The sequence below is a fragment of the Taudactylus pleione genome, unplaced genomic scaffold (assembly GCF_031769625.1).
Source record: "Taudactylus pleione unplaced genomic scaffold, aTauple2 ptg000064l, whole genome shotgun sequence".
Classification (NCBI taxonomy): Eukaryota; Metazoa; Chordata; class Amphibia; order Anura; family Myobatrachidae; genus Taudactylus; species Taudactylus pleione.
This window is the reverse complement of record NW_028284466.1, coordinates 14,175,204-14,191,892: the sequence shown is the minus strand read 5'-3', so window position 1 is coordinate 14,191,892 and position 16,689 is coordinate 14,175,204.

The window sequence follows — 16,689 nt, the reverse complement described above, 5'->3', positions numbered from 1 at the left end:
ATGGCCATGGTGGCCATTGTGGCCATGTTCCAGTCATTTTTACAGCGCTGGACCCCTGCACTGACATGGGACTCCGGAGAGGTAAGTAATTCTATGGGTGCAGGGTGTGCGGTGCAGGACCCCCCTGGACCCAGTGGCCCATGTTCCCCACACACCCTGCACCCATTATAGATACACCCCTGGTTTCCACAGAGCAACTCCTGGACAGCTACTCCTGGTGCTGTCATGCTGCAATAGGTGGTGTAGACTCCTACAACAACACATTTCAGTCAATATACTGCTTTTAAAGAAGTGCATGAGGAGTTCTGACTAGGAGGCTTTAGTCAGATGTTAAGAACTTTTTGGATTTATAGGACATCTTTTGCTTAATTAAAGGTATACTACCCCTTTTATTCTCCTGAATTATGCATTAAAAAGTAATTTTGATCTAAAAAATGGAGGAGCTTTGATAAACTTGTTCCCTGGTGTGATCACAGGATAAACGGTCACTCATTTGATAAATACTTTATTATGCTATGAATTTTTCTTTTTATTCCACATAGGCCATTATTGTCATAGATAACTTAAACTTTTTTAAAGTTAAAGTTGTAGTTATTGGTATATTGGTAGATATATTTAACAATTCATGAGTGGCATGTTATTTGCACAATAGAGTATTTATCTTCTTATAATCCAGTATTTTAATATACAGTATATTTAATAATATTCTAATTTAATTTCAAATTATTTTAAGTAGTTCCCCCAAAAAGAGTTATTTTCTTCTTTTTTTTTGCTCCTTTGCATAAACATTCCTGTATTGTTTTTGCTAGTGGATTCTTCCACCTAACAACTGTCACACCGAAAAAATCAGTCATCTTGGGCATACTGCATTGTTTACATAGGGCAGGAGAAGCAAAGATAAATATCTGCTTTTTAATGAGAAAATCCCCCCAATAAACAGCATACATAATACAGAATACAAAAGTGACATAACAACACAAAAAAACACAAAATTATCAGTTCCAACTGTTTTTCAACCTACTCATGGTGGGTGATGCAATCTGTAGAAAGGTGATAATCGGTGGAGGTAAAACAAACTTAACAGATACAGAGGGGATGATAGAGGGGAAGGGTAGGTAATCTAAATTGAAGTATGCAGGTTTAGGTTTGTCATGCTAGGTAACACACTGTGATTGGGGCAAAGTAGTAGGGCACTAGTCCAAGCTAGGCAAAATCTTTGCTTTTAATTTTAAGTGGGCCAAAATATAGAGGTGCAAAGGGAGTGGTGCCCATGGTAGTATTGAGGCTTTGGTGTAGCAGGAGCTTTGTATTGGTGTGTGTGTGTGTTTCTTGTCTTAGGTATGTAATGTGTAGACTCAGATATAAAAGAGGTAAGTGAGGATGGATAGTATGGTCAATTAAAGCATTTTTTATTAGGTCAAATCATTTTAAAACAGAATTTGCTTCACCCAAAAATGTACAATAATATATACATGATCCTCAAACTTATTGCCATAAAACCATTCTACACTTGAGATTTTTTCTCCCTTAGAGTTTGTCATAAAAGTAGAAGCAGGCAATGTTGGCTTAAATTGTATGCATATGCTACAAATGCAACATGGGCAATATCTCTATAAGTTTTGTATTCTATATTTGTGTGACAATATGTCACTTTCACATTTGCTTACTCTAGTTTTACTACCAAACCTTTATCATCCCTATTATATTGTATTTAAGTTTGAAAATTTCACTAAATTAGAGCAGCAATCAGGCAACATTGCTCTTTGTCTAATTTGCACTACACAAAAAAAAAGTTAATTGCTGATTGGGTGCTGTAGTACAGTGCAAATTATGTGTCTAAATGCAAAGTTATTAAGAATAATATGTCTAAATGGATTCAAAGCTTGAAGCTTTGGTCCCAATATCTGGAAATAGAAAACTTAATGGTATAATTAGCCACAGGAATACATTCGACATCTGGTGATACAATTATTTTGTCCTCATATTCCACCTATTTTTCTCATCAATAGCTACATTTAAAAAGGTGTAATGCTCTCACAAATACAGAATTCTGTCACACGCCTGTTGCAGTTAGTGACAACATGTAAAGTAACGTTGAAATGAGAGCTGAAATCCTGAGAAATGAGTTTAACCTTTTGCCACAATTACTAGTTCTAATTTCAAATGATTGGTTAGCAATTGAATACTTTCACTAAGAACACAGTAGAAAAAAATTAAATGCCAAGATTAAATAAATAATGTAAATGGAATATCATTAGCAATTAGATAAACATTCTGATCTTTGATCAGGAATTATATTTTTGAATTTAAGAATAAGCACAAAACTAACATGTTTTAAGCATGACTTACAGTAAGGGTGTCACAAGCAGAAAACAAGCCTTCACAAACATAAAAATAACTTAACAATATTAAGCGTGATGTACAAAATGCTTTTTTTTTTAAAGTATGTAATTTACAATACTGATCTTAAATACAGTATTTCTGTTTTCATAAATATCCCCCATAATACAATTTTGTAAATACTATAGGGATGTAAGATTTATTTATTTATTATTTTCAAATAAAAACAACTTTGCTGGAATCCATTCATATGGCTTAGTTTGCAAAAAAAACTTTTACAATCTTCACCTACCAATGCCACATTTATGCTCTGTAGGTGAGACATTGTATAATGTACAAAATAAGTCACAACATCCTGCTGTGAACCAATAAAAACCTGTAATTCTATTTGTACATAACATGCTGAGGTCTTAGTTGCTCACATTAGCAAATTTATGGTAAGCTAACCACCACTTCATGGCGATCCAGGCAGACCAATTTCTAAACAACAGTACTTGTATTCCTGAAAAATGACTTTGACCTTTTAGCACGATTACTAGTTCTCATTTCAAATGATTGGTTAGCAGCTGAAAACTTTCTATAAGAACACAGTAGAAAAAAAATAAAATTCCAAGATTAAATAAATACTGTAAATTGAATATCATTAGCAATTAGATAAAGCACTCTGATCATTGATCAGTAATTATATTTTTACATTTAAGAATAAGCATCCAACTAACATGTTTAAAGTATGACTTACATTAAGGGTGTCACATGCAGAAAACAAGCCTTCCCTAACATAAAAATAAAATTAACAACATATATCGTAACATACCAAATACTTTTTTTCTGAAAATATGTAATTTACAATACTGATCTTAAATACAGTATTTCTGTTTTCATAAATATCCCCATAATACAATTTTGTAAATACTATAGGGATATAACATTTATTTATTTATTTATTATTTTCAAATAAAAACAACTTTGCTGGAATCCATTCATATGGCTTAGTTTGCAAAAAAAAACCTTTAACAATCTTCACCTACCAAGCCACATTTATGTTCTGTAGGTGAGACAGTATATAAATGTACACAAATAAGTCAAAATATCCTGCTGTGAACCAATAAAAACTTGTAATTCTATTTGTACATAACATGCTAAGGTCTTAGTTGCTCAAATTAGCAAATATGGCAAGCTACCCACCACTTCATGGCAATCCAGGTAGACCTATTTCTAAACAATATTCTTTGTATTGTGTCATGTATTTTCAAACTGTGAGGTACAGTAACTTACCAGAAGGTACAACAAAAGTCTCCAAAATGGCACTACAAAAACAAGAGGTAATTAGAACAAAGATACAGAAAAGTCCCCAACAAAATCACCCTGACTAAACTAGTAAAAAAACAGTAACTCTATGTCTACATTCAATGTATAAGTATCAATTACACTTTGAAATATATGATAAACTACCCACCACTTTACAACACTCTTGCAAGTTTTCACATTAGAGCAGTGATTTTTTTACTTTTTTTCAACTCATGACACACCATCAGTCCCCTACTGGAAAAAGAAAACACACACACACATTGACCCCCACAGGGAAAGAACACACACATTGGCCCCCACAGGAACACATGTATAACACATTGGCCCCCACAGGAACAAATATATAACATATTGGCCCCCACAAGAAAAAAAAACAACTATGCCACATTGCTCCCCACAGAAAAAACAACTACAGTATACCATATTGCTCCCTACAGAAACAACTACTATGCCACATTGCTCCCTACAGAAAAAAACAACTATGCCACATTGCTCTTAAGAAATCTGATATTAAGCTATCCACATATAGACTCCATTTTGTAACATAATGTAATGAATACTAACAATGAATGTTGTATTAAGATGTAGTGAGAAAATACTGCTATGTTGCAATGTGAGAACACTATGCTTTATATTATTGTTTGATACATAATTATAGCAAGAGGAATCTTAGAACACTAAGCTGGTGGTTGTGTGTTGATTCACTCTCCAGAGTATACTCTGCATCCCAAAGATTCTGACACACAATAAATGAGCACTGGTCGGTGATTAACCATAGAAGAATGATACCAGATCTTTCAACTTGGAGGTACCCGTAATGAGATTCCTATCCTTGATCCAAGGACGGACATGGCAGGAGTGACCAGGAAGTGGATTCTGACTATAACCATGGGATGTGTAGTTTTCTGCTCAAGATAGACACTGCTATTTTGTGAGCTCCTGTGTCTGCCAAAGGACTCAGGTACGGATATCTATGTGTCTCAGACTCTTGTTTTTGTTATTTGTTTTTAGGTTTTGGGGTTATTTTAGGAAATGACATGTCTAATGAACCTTTAAAAATGTATACAGATTGTAGTCCTTATAGATTTAAATTTGAGAAATGCAAATGTGTTATTGTTATTTAACAGTCTGATAATTGGTTTCTCTGATTAGCATGAATATTGTCCCTTGATACATCTTGTGATCTTTATACTTCCAGAGTGAATAGACATAGAAGTACCATTTTTTTGTTTATAGGTTGACATATAGATGGAGATTATCTCCAGCCCATATTAGGAGAATTTTGGGATTTGTTTATAACTACTTTACCAATCAACCTATATCCCAAAGGTACGGTTATAGTGTGCCCAGAACTACTAAGGAGAACCACTTTAGTAAAAGAAAGGATAAAAAAAAAATCTGTGTCTGGTTTCTTCCCCTAAAAAGGAATGACCTCATAGAACAGAACAGGGTTCTGGTAAAGCCCAAAAAACAGGGTTTTGGTAAAGCCCACAGAACAGGGTTTCGGTAAACCCATAGAACAGGGTTTTGTAGAACCCACTGATATGGGTAATGTAAACAGCAAACATCTTTCCAGCTGCCAGACCCCCATGGATATTATACATATAGTTTTAGGTCCTGAGGTGACAATAGGAATGGAGATGGCACACTTGATCCGATTAAATTACAACACATACGTAAGTCATATGGCCCCTACATAAAGAGTAACAAACTTGAAGTCAAACTTTTGAATTGGATAAAAGGGTTAAAACAGATCTTAGAAAGAGTCACAAGAAAGGGAATAAGTGATTAATTGTTTGCCCATCAAAAATTATTTTGAAGAGACATATGTAAGGACAGCAGGTCCAAATTGTTCAGTAAAGAATATTGTTAAAAAAATAGCTATGTCCCAATATAGACTGTCAAGCATGTGATGATTTGGAATTGTGGTGCAGTAAATTGGAAAGTTTAGAAACTGAAGGTATCTTATACTGAACCCTGAAAAGGTATCAGAAGTTAGGATGAGGATAAGAAATACATAGATCCCTGTAAGAAAAATACATGGAAATATGAAAATCCTCAATTAAATTGTGGAGAGTGCTAAATTGTTTATGATTTTAAATGTAAAAATAAACTATGAATGAGAATTAGTAGGCTTAATAAGTATTTAACATGGAAAATGCATAAATCTAAATGTGATGTTAGTGAGATATTTGGATATTTGAAAGTATGACATAATTGTTCTTGTCTTAGTTAGCCTTTTATGTGTCTAGTTCATAAGAGGCTCAATGAACATCATTGCAAATGCTAAACAAGCAGTTTTATTTTGAGAGTTGATCTACCTGTACAAGTTAATGACATTTTCAGATCAAAATTGTTTTTACTTTTTAGTTTGAGCCTTTGTTATTTTGCAAAAGTGTTTTTTATTTTTTTGCTATTGGCCTTTGTTTTAATGATACTTCATAAGTATGTATAAATGTTGTATGGTTGTGGTATTATGGGCACAGTGTAGGTAATTCTGTCCACCTCTTTCTTATACTGTACAATGAATTATTAAGCTATTGCTACTTATATATATTACCCACAATGGACAAGTTAGATTATAACATTGAAGTGTTTACAACAAGTGTTGGAATGTAAAGCTAATTGTGAAGGTAACATTAATAACATGAGGATTATGAGGTTAATTTACAAAATGCAAGAGATCTGAGAATGTATAAAAAAGTATTACCCTCATCTCAGTGAACCCATAAAAGAACACACGGACAATCAAGCATAGGAAGATAGCCCCCAGAATCACATACCTTCCAATATAACCACTCCTAGTTTCCCACAATATATTGTATCCTTCTGGGGCTGTTAAAATGTTATTTAGTCCAAAATAATCTCACAAGAACTTTTAACTTCCTCTATAGTCCTGGCCACTGGACTGGATGGTCAAATACAGTATTTACAAAAGACAGAACCATTGCAGATTACTGTAAATATTAGTGTGACATCAGAGTTTCAGATGACTGCCCACTTAATCTTTTAAGGCAGATTTACTGTCAGTATTAAATGTCTCAATAACATACAAAGATGGGGAAGTGACTCTAACTTTCAAACCAGGACTTCTTAGAAGAATAGCTTTTGATTGTATTTAATGAGATATTTGCTAAAGTCCCTGATATGCTGTGGATACAGGGTAAAATGGATATAGGGCTATTGCCCATCCAGCCAGTGAAGATTAATCTTAAATCCACATGTACAACTGATTAAAATTAAACAATATCCTTTAAGACCAGATCAAGTGGCTGCAGTAACCAAATAAGTAAAAGATTACATGAAAGCAGAGGTCTTAAATGAATGCTGTTCTAGTCAGGACTAGCCTCTTTCTTATTAAAAGGAAGACCCCAAATCCAGATGAATCTCCCTTTTTTAGAATGAATCATGAGAGATTAATAAAAGGTTACAAGTTAATACATCTATTGTACCTAATCTGCACACCTTGTTGAATAGCATACTAACTACTTCACAGCTTTTTTACTGCTTTTCAGTCCCTAACAAAAGAAGCAGTATGTTTAGACTGAACTGCCACAAGAGGGTGTTACAAACTCTAGTGAATACTCAGAGACAATGTAATTAGTTTTAAAAGGTTTGGCTTGTTGCCAATGCAATCATAATTGTTATATATGATGTGTGGATGATTTACTTTTATGTCTTAACTCAGAGCAGGATTATTTGCATGAAATAATAGCACTACTGCATATTCTGCACAGTAAATATTGTAGGGTATTTAAAGAAGATGGATACCTTATGAAAATCAATTGTAACTTTTGTATGATGCAATCAAGGGATCTATACAACAGGATCCCCTTGCATTAACATATGAATAAATTGAATTCTATCATGTTGTAAAACAAGATATTATGAATGCATCAGCATTAGTTTTACCTATTTATACTGTTTTACTTGCACTAACATTATATTAGGACACTCCATCAGGCTCAAACAAAACAGTTGTCTGCTGGTAGGCTTATAAAATATGAGGTAGTTTTATACTGACACCAAGTAATATCACTCTAAAATAAATGAACAATGTTGAATCCTACGTCATTGCTCCCGCAGATTTCAAAAGATGGGAGAATAGTGATAAAATAACAGTAAATTTGTGACAGTGTCAAGGAAGACACTGGAAATTTACACTCTTTCTTTTTAGATTGCGTTGTGTTGAATTTATGAAGCAAAAATATAAGTGTTCTTGTTTAACTTTTTTGATATTCCTTCTATAGATGGAGTTACACACACAACATATGCTGGCCACATCTGAGCACTGGCTACTGCATTCCAGTTATCCCAAAGGCTTGTAATGATAAAGATATAGGTACACTTGAGAGATTACACCCCAGGCTAAAGGCAATAGACTTGTAGACCAGGCCACACATGCTGCTTCCATAAGTCATTATTCCCAAGGTGAGCCCACTTATGTTGTATATCCCACCCATAAGATTAACTTAAGTACCGTCATTAAACTCCAGGAACAAGCTCCAGAGGCTGAGAAAAGCAAAGTTAGGAGCTAAAGACAAATGGTGAGTTGGGGGAAGGTCAACATTTGTGTCTACCAAAAGCACTTTACCCAGTTATGGCCCAGATAATACATGGTGACAGATAGCAGAGGCCTTTCAAAAAAAGTGTCTAATACAGTATGTGCATTAAATGATCTTGGTAAGTCTGTCCCAACCCCTTTGAAAAGTACTCCCCAGGCTCAGTATTCCTTTCAAAGGATACAAATTGATTTTATACCACTGCCCAAATGCTCCAAACGTGATGTCCTCTTTTATGAGCCTCATCAGTCACTGGCTTAGAGTATAGGCATGTTGGAGGGCAGATGCAAAGACAATGGCCAATATAATTAAGAAAATCATGATTAAGATCATCTGCAGATATGATGTACTATGTATCAATCTCACAGAAACAAATAACTTAAATACATACTGTAGTTAGGTGTTTTTTCTTTCCCAGTCCCTTATCTTGATACAGGTACCTACTGAGTACCAGCAGAATGGATGATAAATGGAAAACATACCAGGAAGTCTGTGGAGCCTAGATTTGAAAGTTGATTCCAAAACCGGTTGACTACACCTTTTTTAATGAAACTTCAGAGAAAGGACAACTGAATATATGCCTCCCATTGCAAATCTTCACTGAAGGGGAGTTGTAGTAATTTGAAATTATGAAACAATAGATGTTGCTAAGCCCAAAGCCAGACAAAGGCTTTAGGAAATGTATACTTTGCTTTGATTTGTTATAGTTTTAATTTTAGTTTTAAACTTTGAGTTTTTATCACAAGCATTAAGCTGAGTAACTGCAAAAATATTAGTTTATCAAAAGACAGGAGACAGTAACAATATCTAGATGCAGTGTATAGTATGATCACAATAGCTTTAGCCAAATTGTTTGATAATGTTACAGATTAAATATTTGATGTGCTTAAAATGATCACTAATGAACTGCCATTTAAAATAAAAGTTATGGGACAGTTTAGACTGATCCTTGACTACCGTACAGCTGCTTGATAGGGTAAAATAGTCAAACTAGCCTCCTATAACATATATAGCTGATAACTTTTATGACCTGATACAGGAACATATGGAAAATCAAGAAATTAAAAGACCAGTTCAGGAAAGCACATAATGATCCAGAGTATGATCTTGATGATAATGAATGGTTTTCCTAATTAAACCCAGCTAAATGGTTTAATGAATTTAGTAGATGGATATCAGGAATTCTTTCACTTATTGGCAAAGGTTTAGCTTTGATTGTAATCATTTATACTGCTAGAAAACTTGCTATATTTCTGATTAAAAAGTTACTTACAGTTGGCTGTTGTTTCTTCAAGGAAAATACACCAAAGTCCTTGATGATAACTCAAGTCTATGATAACATCTATGCCCAAGACAATATTCCAAGCTGCACCATTTGTGGAACCAGCCTCATTGAGGATGACAAGAAAACATGTGGACAATGCAAGACTATCATAATTTCCTTGAATATTCATGACAAGATGGATAGGATAAAAGACAAATAGAGACTGAAGACCGTGGACTTGCCCTACAGGGGATGGGTCAACGCTCCCAGGAGGGAGGTGATCCTATATATAGGTTCCTGTAGATGGGGTTTGTATTTAGTATAGCAAGAGCACATTCCTCTTAGGTAGATAGTATAGGGTAAAGTTATTAATAAAAGATGGGAAATGAGAAATCTGATATTAAGCTATCCACATATAGACTCCATTTTGTAACAGGATGGTGTGTTTTTAAGAAGAGTTATTCATAATTGTTAATGCAGAATTCAGCTTTAGTCAGGTTTTGATGACCTTCCTAGTTTAGGTAAGATTGGAATGTACTGGAGATAACATTGTATGTCTGTTCCCATAATCACTCCCTTGACTCCCTAACGGTTCACTCTGTTGTGTATAGATAATAATGTAATGATTATGAACAAAGAATGCTGTATTAAGATGTAGTGAGAAAATACTGCTATCTTACAATGTGAGAACACTATGCTATATATCATTGTATGACACGTAATTATAGCCAGAGGAATCTTAGAACACTAAGCTGGTGGTTGTGTGTTGATTCGCTCTTCAGAGTATACTCTGCATCCAAAGGGTTCTGACACACAATAAATGAGCTTTGGTCGGTGAATAACCATAGAAGAATCATACCAGATCTTTCACACCCCACAAAAAAAAAACAACTATGTCACATTGCTTCTCACAGAAAAACAACTATAGTATGCCATATTGCTCCCTGCATCAAAAACAACTATGACCACTTTGCTCCCCACAAAAAAAAACAACTATGCCATATTACTCCCCAAAGAAAAAAACAACTATTTCACAATGCTCCCCACAGAAAAAACAAATATTCCACAGTGCTCCCCACAGAAATAAACAAAAAAAATTGCTCACCACAAAAAAATCATTGGCAGACACCCACAGAGAAATATCATCAGTATTGATCCCCATCAAAAAATAAAACCTTTTACTCTAACAGTGCACAGCTGTAGGCATTTGAGCGTATGGGCGGGCATGCAGGAAGCCAGGTGGGAGGTAGAGGGAGCTGGCTGGCTGGCAGAGTGGGCTGGATTGCTGGTGAAGTGAGCTGGATGGTGGCCAATGTGGTGTGCGTGACCTTTGATGTCACTCTGCTGTGTCTAGTCAGGTCAGGGCCCGGGCACACCTGAGCATCCCAGAGGAGCTCAGCGACAGCACGGTCAACAGTACTGTAATTTGACTGGTGGCTCTGACCACCACAGCACACATCACATCCTTCTGTGGCACACTAGTCACAGCAGTTAAAAATCACTGCCTAAAGGTGCGTACACATGGTACAATATCTATGAACAATAATGATATGATTCAACGATAAATCATTCATATAGTTCATTTTTATGCAGTGAACGACCAACGATATGTGTTCCCACATGCATGATAACGATATCTATGGTCGTCCATACATACAGGCCAACTTGTATGATTTTGTCATGCTTTGCATGTTCAGAGATGTGGTAGGATGGCTGCACTGAAAGATATCTATCATAAATATCTTTCAGTGTGTATACCCAATATAATTTGTGCTGCACTAAAAAAAGATAAAAGGGAAATCATTCATCAATATCATTGGTTGTGCAGAACATACTGTGTGTATGCAGTTTTAGAGGCAACTTTAAAATGGAGAAATAAAATACAATACATTCACATGTATGCTTCATTGGACATATCTCTAGAAGAGTCCAGTTCTGCACTAGTAGCATATGTGCCAAGTTTAATTCAGGAGAAAACAGTAGCATATGTGCTTGTTTATGTCAAGAGAGTGATAGTATTAAATTGTAACCTCAGTATTAAATGGTAAACCCAATATAATATGGTAATCCCCATCTTCATAAGATAGAATTGTGTCTGGGCAGTGTTCCGAAAAAATGTGATGGTTGCATTTACCAAATAAAATATGATTAAATACATGAAAATTAAATTCAACTTAAAACTCAAGTACATTGTCTTCCTATTTAAAAATCAAATGGTATAATGCTTAACTTCTGCAGTCCAAATGCAAATCTCAATTAAGTCATATAAACTAGCAGCCACACTAATGATTTATATGCTTGCCAAATGAGTCCAGGCACACTCAGCCAATCAGAAGTGGCTGCAGATGATCAAAAACAGTACCTATTTTGTACCAGGGGTTGAGCATCCAAGGTGATATACCTACTGATAGGTGCATATCTATCTGTGCCCAGGTGTAACTCAGTTGCATTTTCACAAACATGACCTTTCTGTACTCAGCATATGCTTGCTTGTTTGCCCCTTCCCACTCCCCTTCCCCAACTGTAAGCATTTGGAGCTGTAGGTGTGAGATATATCTGAACTGCAAGTGTGGTGTATAAATGTTTATATTATGGGTGGGAGGGAATGCATAATTCACCTTGTGAATATGTTACCAGGGTGGTAGCTAGGGTAGTGTGGCCGGTGCCATCGCACAGGGCACCACAGGGCAGGGGGTGCTGTTTAGGCCTGTCAAATTTCTGTTTAATATCATTCTCACTTGTAGTTTCCTCTTATTTCATCCCCAGGATCTCCTGGCCTCTCCTATCTCTTCCATTGCCCTTCCCCATGAAGCCATGGCCCTTTTTGGATACATTATGTCCCTTTGAAATATGAGGGGGGCACCAATGCACTTTTTGGCACAGGGCACCAAAAAGTCTAGTGACGGCTCTGTATTTTATATATTTTAGAATTTCTTGTTTCATGATTTTTTTTCTTGATTCTATTATAAATGATATAATATAGTATTGCCAATATTCTACGTAATGTATAAAGAAAAGATAAAAACAGCATTAAGAGATTTATTTCATTTTGTTGTGCTAATTTTGTTGTGTATTTGTGAACATATTTTTTCACAGTAATAGTTTGTTCTCCATGGTACATACAATTTGACTATGTATTAGGAATTCAAGAAATCAACTACCAACTTTCATTTCATTTTAGTACTGTAGACTAATCTTTTTTACAAATCCCATATCCTCTCAAAAATAACACAATCTGTCAACAGAATAAAGTAAAACAGCTGACAAACTGAATTTTGATAACAAATTCATATTGTCATCAAATGGATGTTGTCACATTTCATTCTTCTGCTTGATAAAATACTATTATGTTGGCAAAAAGATGGTACTGCATAAAATGTAATTCTCTGACACGTTTACACAGATAACCTGTCCTCTAAAAACAATACACGATATGACAATGACAATATACAACATACATTTTCAACTTGATTAAACAATGGATGACTAAAGTCTAAACAGGATACTGTATGTACATGAAGATAAAAATCTAGTAACATAAAATGTTGCAATTGATTTCTAAAACAACTTAAATGCAACAGATAGAGTAATATATAGAGAACATTTTAATAATATATAATTTTAGCATACACAACATAGGACATAAAATACTAGGGAACCTTGTGTAAACCCCATCCATTATGCATAGGCTTTATCAAACTCTGGTTGTAGATTGTTTACAAAATGCAGATATCATTCTTGTCCAACAAATATCTCAATAATGGGGGTTCACATACTTTTAATAACTATATTGTACTTGTGACAGAATATGTTTTTATATAACCAATCAAAAAATTACATTATAAATCACAAACATGATAATTTTAGTCACATACAATATTATACATACAGTTAATTATGCATACAGTTTCAGATCTCATACAGTTAAGGAACATTATAACAAAATATCTAGTTGTACATAGATTTAAATGGAATGCAGTCATAATACTGACCACGGGGGTTCGGACACTCAGAATGCCGGCACCAGAATCTCGACACCTGTCAGAATCCGGACTCCAGCATCCTGAAGGTGAGTAGCGGGGTTAGGGGAAGGGTTAGCATCAGAATTAGGGGTTAGATTTGGGCAATATGGGGAGGGTTAGGGTTAGGCACTAAGAGGGGAAGGTTAGGTTTAGGGTGTGGGGAGAAGGAGTTTTGGTTTAGGCACTATGGGGGAGGTTATGTTTTAGCACCAGGAAGGGAGGGTTAGGGGTAGGGAGAGGGGGAGGGTTAGGATACCAGCCAACATGTGTCAGTAACCTAACCATGTTGGGACAACAGCATTGGGATTCTGTCCTCTGGGATCCCAAGTGCTGGCATCCTGTATTCAACCCATTTAAAGTACTGCATGCTATATTCAAGGATACATCAAAATCAGTAAAGTGGTGGAATACACATATATTTCCCTTGTAGTCAATGATGATGTTAAAGAAAGTTACTTTAAGGATGGGATGAAGGGGCAAAGGATTGACCTTCTAAAATGAAAATTGTTTGATAAAAAATGGTGCTTATGAGATTTCCAATAAAGATACCGAATGACATGACTTTACAAATTTTTAATGCACACTAGTAAAATATACAGTAAGAATTTCTTAACATAAAGGGCAGACTGACTGTTTCCCATAACAGGAGAATAAAAGTTTAACCATTCTAGTTATGTGAAATAAAAGTTTCGATTTTTCTATGTGTTCTACTGTTTTGAAGAGAAAGAATAAAAATGATGTACTCATTCTGATAAATGTAATGTTGGAATTAACTCATAGATAATTTCCCAATCAGCTATTACCAATATTGAGTGATACTTATTGTCTTTAGCCAATTTCACTCATATTCTGTTGTAGAGAGTATCATGATAATTAGCATTGCTATGAGGGTTCATCCCCTTGACCCTTTAGGCAAAGACATTAATCTTTTTACCCAAATGACAAAAAAATGTTTTTTTGTTTTTTTTTACCTTCAAGAAAGGGAACTGTTCCCGGTGGAATGAGATAAGGTTCTTGGATACAGAAGGTTAATTAAGCCACACAAACCAGTATCTTGAAAAAAGATATAATTTATTACAATAGATAACAAGATATGGAAGAATAATAGTTACTTAGCTTCAGAATATAAGATGGTTACACGATCCAGGAGCCTCCTCTCAGAATAGAGCTGGAACAAACAATATCCTGGCCACCAGCTGCAGTCTCTGGTCCAGGCATAGGGCAGGCCACTGGAAGCTTTTTTGTTCTTCACTTATATAGTATTCTACTTGTCATACCCATCTAACTCTACTAATATGGGCATAACCATACTTCAAACTACTTTATTGGTTAACTACTGATAAGGACTTTCTTAAACTTAACGCAAGCATACATCGCAGTAGACAATGCCTTGTGGATTTATGGCTTGTTTGCTTTCCACATTCCTGTACCATTTCATGCCTGATACACCACTTCATGTCTGATACACACATAAGAACCATGAATAGAAATGGCTGTCAGTAGCCATTTTGCTATCCCAATACAGGAACCAAAGCAAATGTGTTATTTTTCCAGTTTTATGAACACAACAAAGAAAAAAATAGTGGTTCTTGTTTCACCAATAATCTACCTTTTACAAAATAGTAAAAAGTAGAATACTAAAGGGAAGAATTTAATGAAAATTGTTTGTGGTCAATTTGGGCTTTAAATGCAACATCCCCTCGATTTGGCAAATTGCAGATTAACTACAGACAAACTTGCATTGAATTTGCATGTGAAACATGACTTTAGATGGCAATAAACTTCATTAGACCATTAGAACAAACAACGTATGGTTTAAATATGATTCAGAGATGTATGCTAACCCAATAATTAGTGTACATCTCTTATGGTGGAAGGACTGCGCATATGCAGGATGTGTACTGAGCATATCCAGCCCTCTATCTGTGAGTTGGTTTGCAGTGACTCCATGCTACTTCCTGACAGGCTGTGGTATTTTGAGGATGGAGTGGGGGTGTTCCTGTCCTGCATTACCAGAAATGTGGGTCTGTCTCCCCATTATCTGAGAGTGACGTGGCTAAGGTCTGAATTGGCAGATGCAGATTTCCTGTACTTGCAACCAGGATTTATGAAGAATTGTGTTGTCGAACATGATCAAAATCACACCAAAATCATATCAGAATAAAATAAATAAATAGACATGTCTGTTAGCGGCAGTTTTTCCAAAGCACTGCACAGATTGATATGATCTGTGCAAGCTTTGTTGTGTTAAATTGTAAAGCAAGTGTTAATATTATAAACAAATTTGTGTGGGGTGCCCTCTCAAAAAAAATCATAACCAGCCGTAGACCTCTGAGCTCAGTGGTACTGGAAGATCAGGAGAAAAATTAGCAGGGGGTCTACCTGATTTTACAGTAACCAGTACCAGGCTGAATCAGCCAGAGGGCTTACAGTATAGTAGGGAGACACACAGTATGGGGTTCCCTGCCAAAATATAAAACTAACATGTGTATAAGTAAAATCTAACATTTACAACTGTTTGCACCTGTAGACATGGGATGAAAGAGGGAAGACATATACTAATTTATGAAGACAGTAAGGCAAGTTTATGAATTAATCAGCAGCAAACTGATAAAAATATACTCCTGCCAAGTTTGGTTCTCAAAATAAGGCATATGTAATGTTCACAAAAAATCAAATAGTGTGTGTTTTGGATTGCATATGAGTCCATCCTTCGTGAGCAGGAGCCATTAAGCCCAGGAGAGTATATGGAGAGGGTGTAGTTGCGCTTCAATAGATGCTAACAGAAATGCCATTAGAATGAGTTATTGGTGCTGTGGTTAGAGTGGGTGGGAAGAGTATACAAGAAAGACTTCTGGAATCTTTGTCACTGTCTATGAGTTTGTTTGTCAGACACTGTTTAATAATTGCAATCCAGTGCAAACTGCAAACAGGCACCTGTCACTGTGTGTTTGATTGTCAGAAAGTTGTAGCACCTGCAATCAAGTGCAAACAGGCTCTTGTGTATGTTTGTTAGAAGTGAATTTTAAGGGAGCTGTACTTACAATTGTTTTTTACAAGGATATCTATCTACACTGCTGAATATATTGTCACATGTGTATGAAGGCATAGCCAGTGTGATTTGAAGCTCTGCAGCTGAGAAAAAATACTGTGCTGTGTCTAAGTGAGCTGCAACCCAACGAAGACAGCTTTT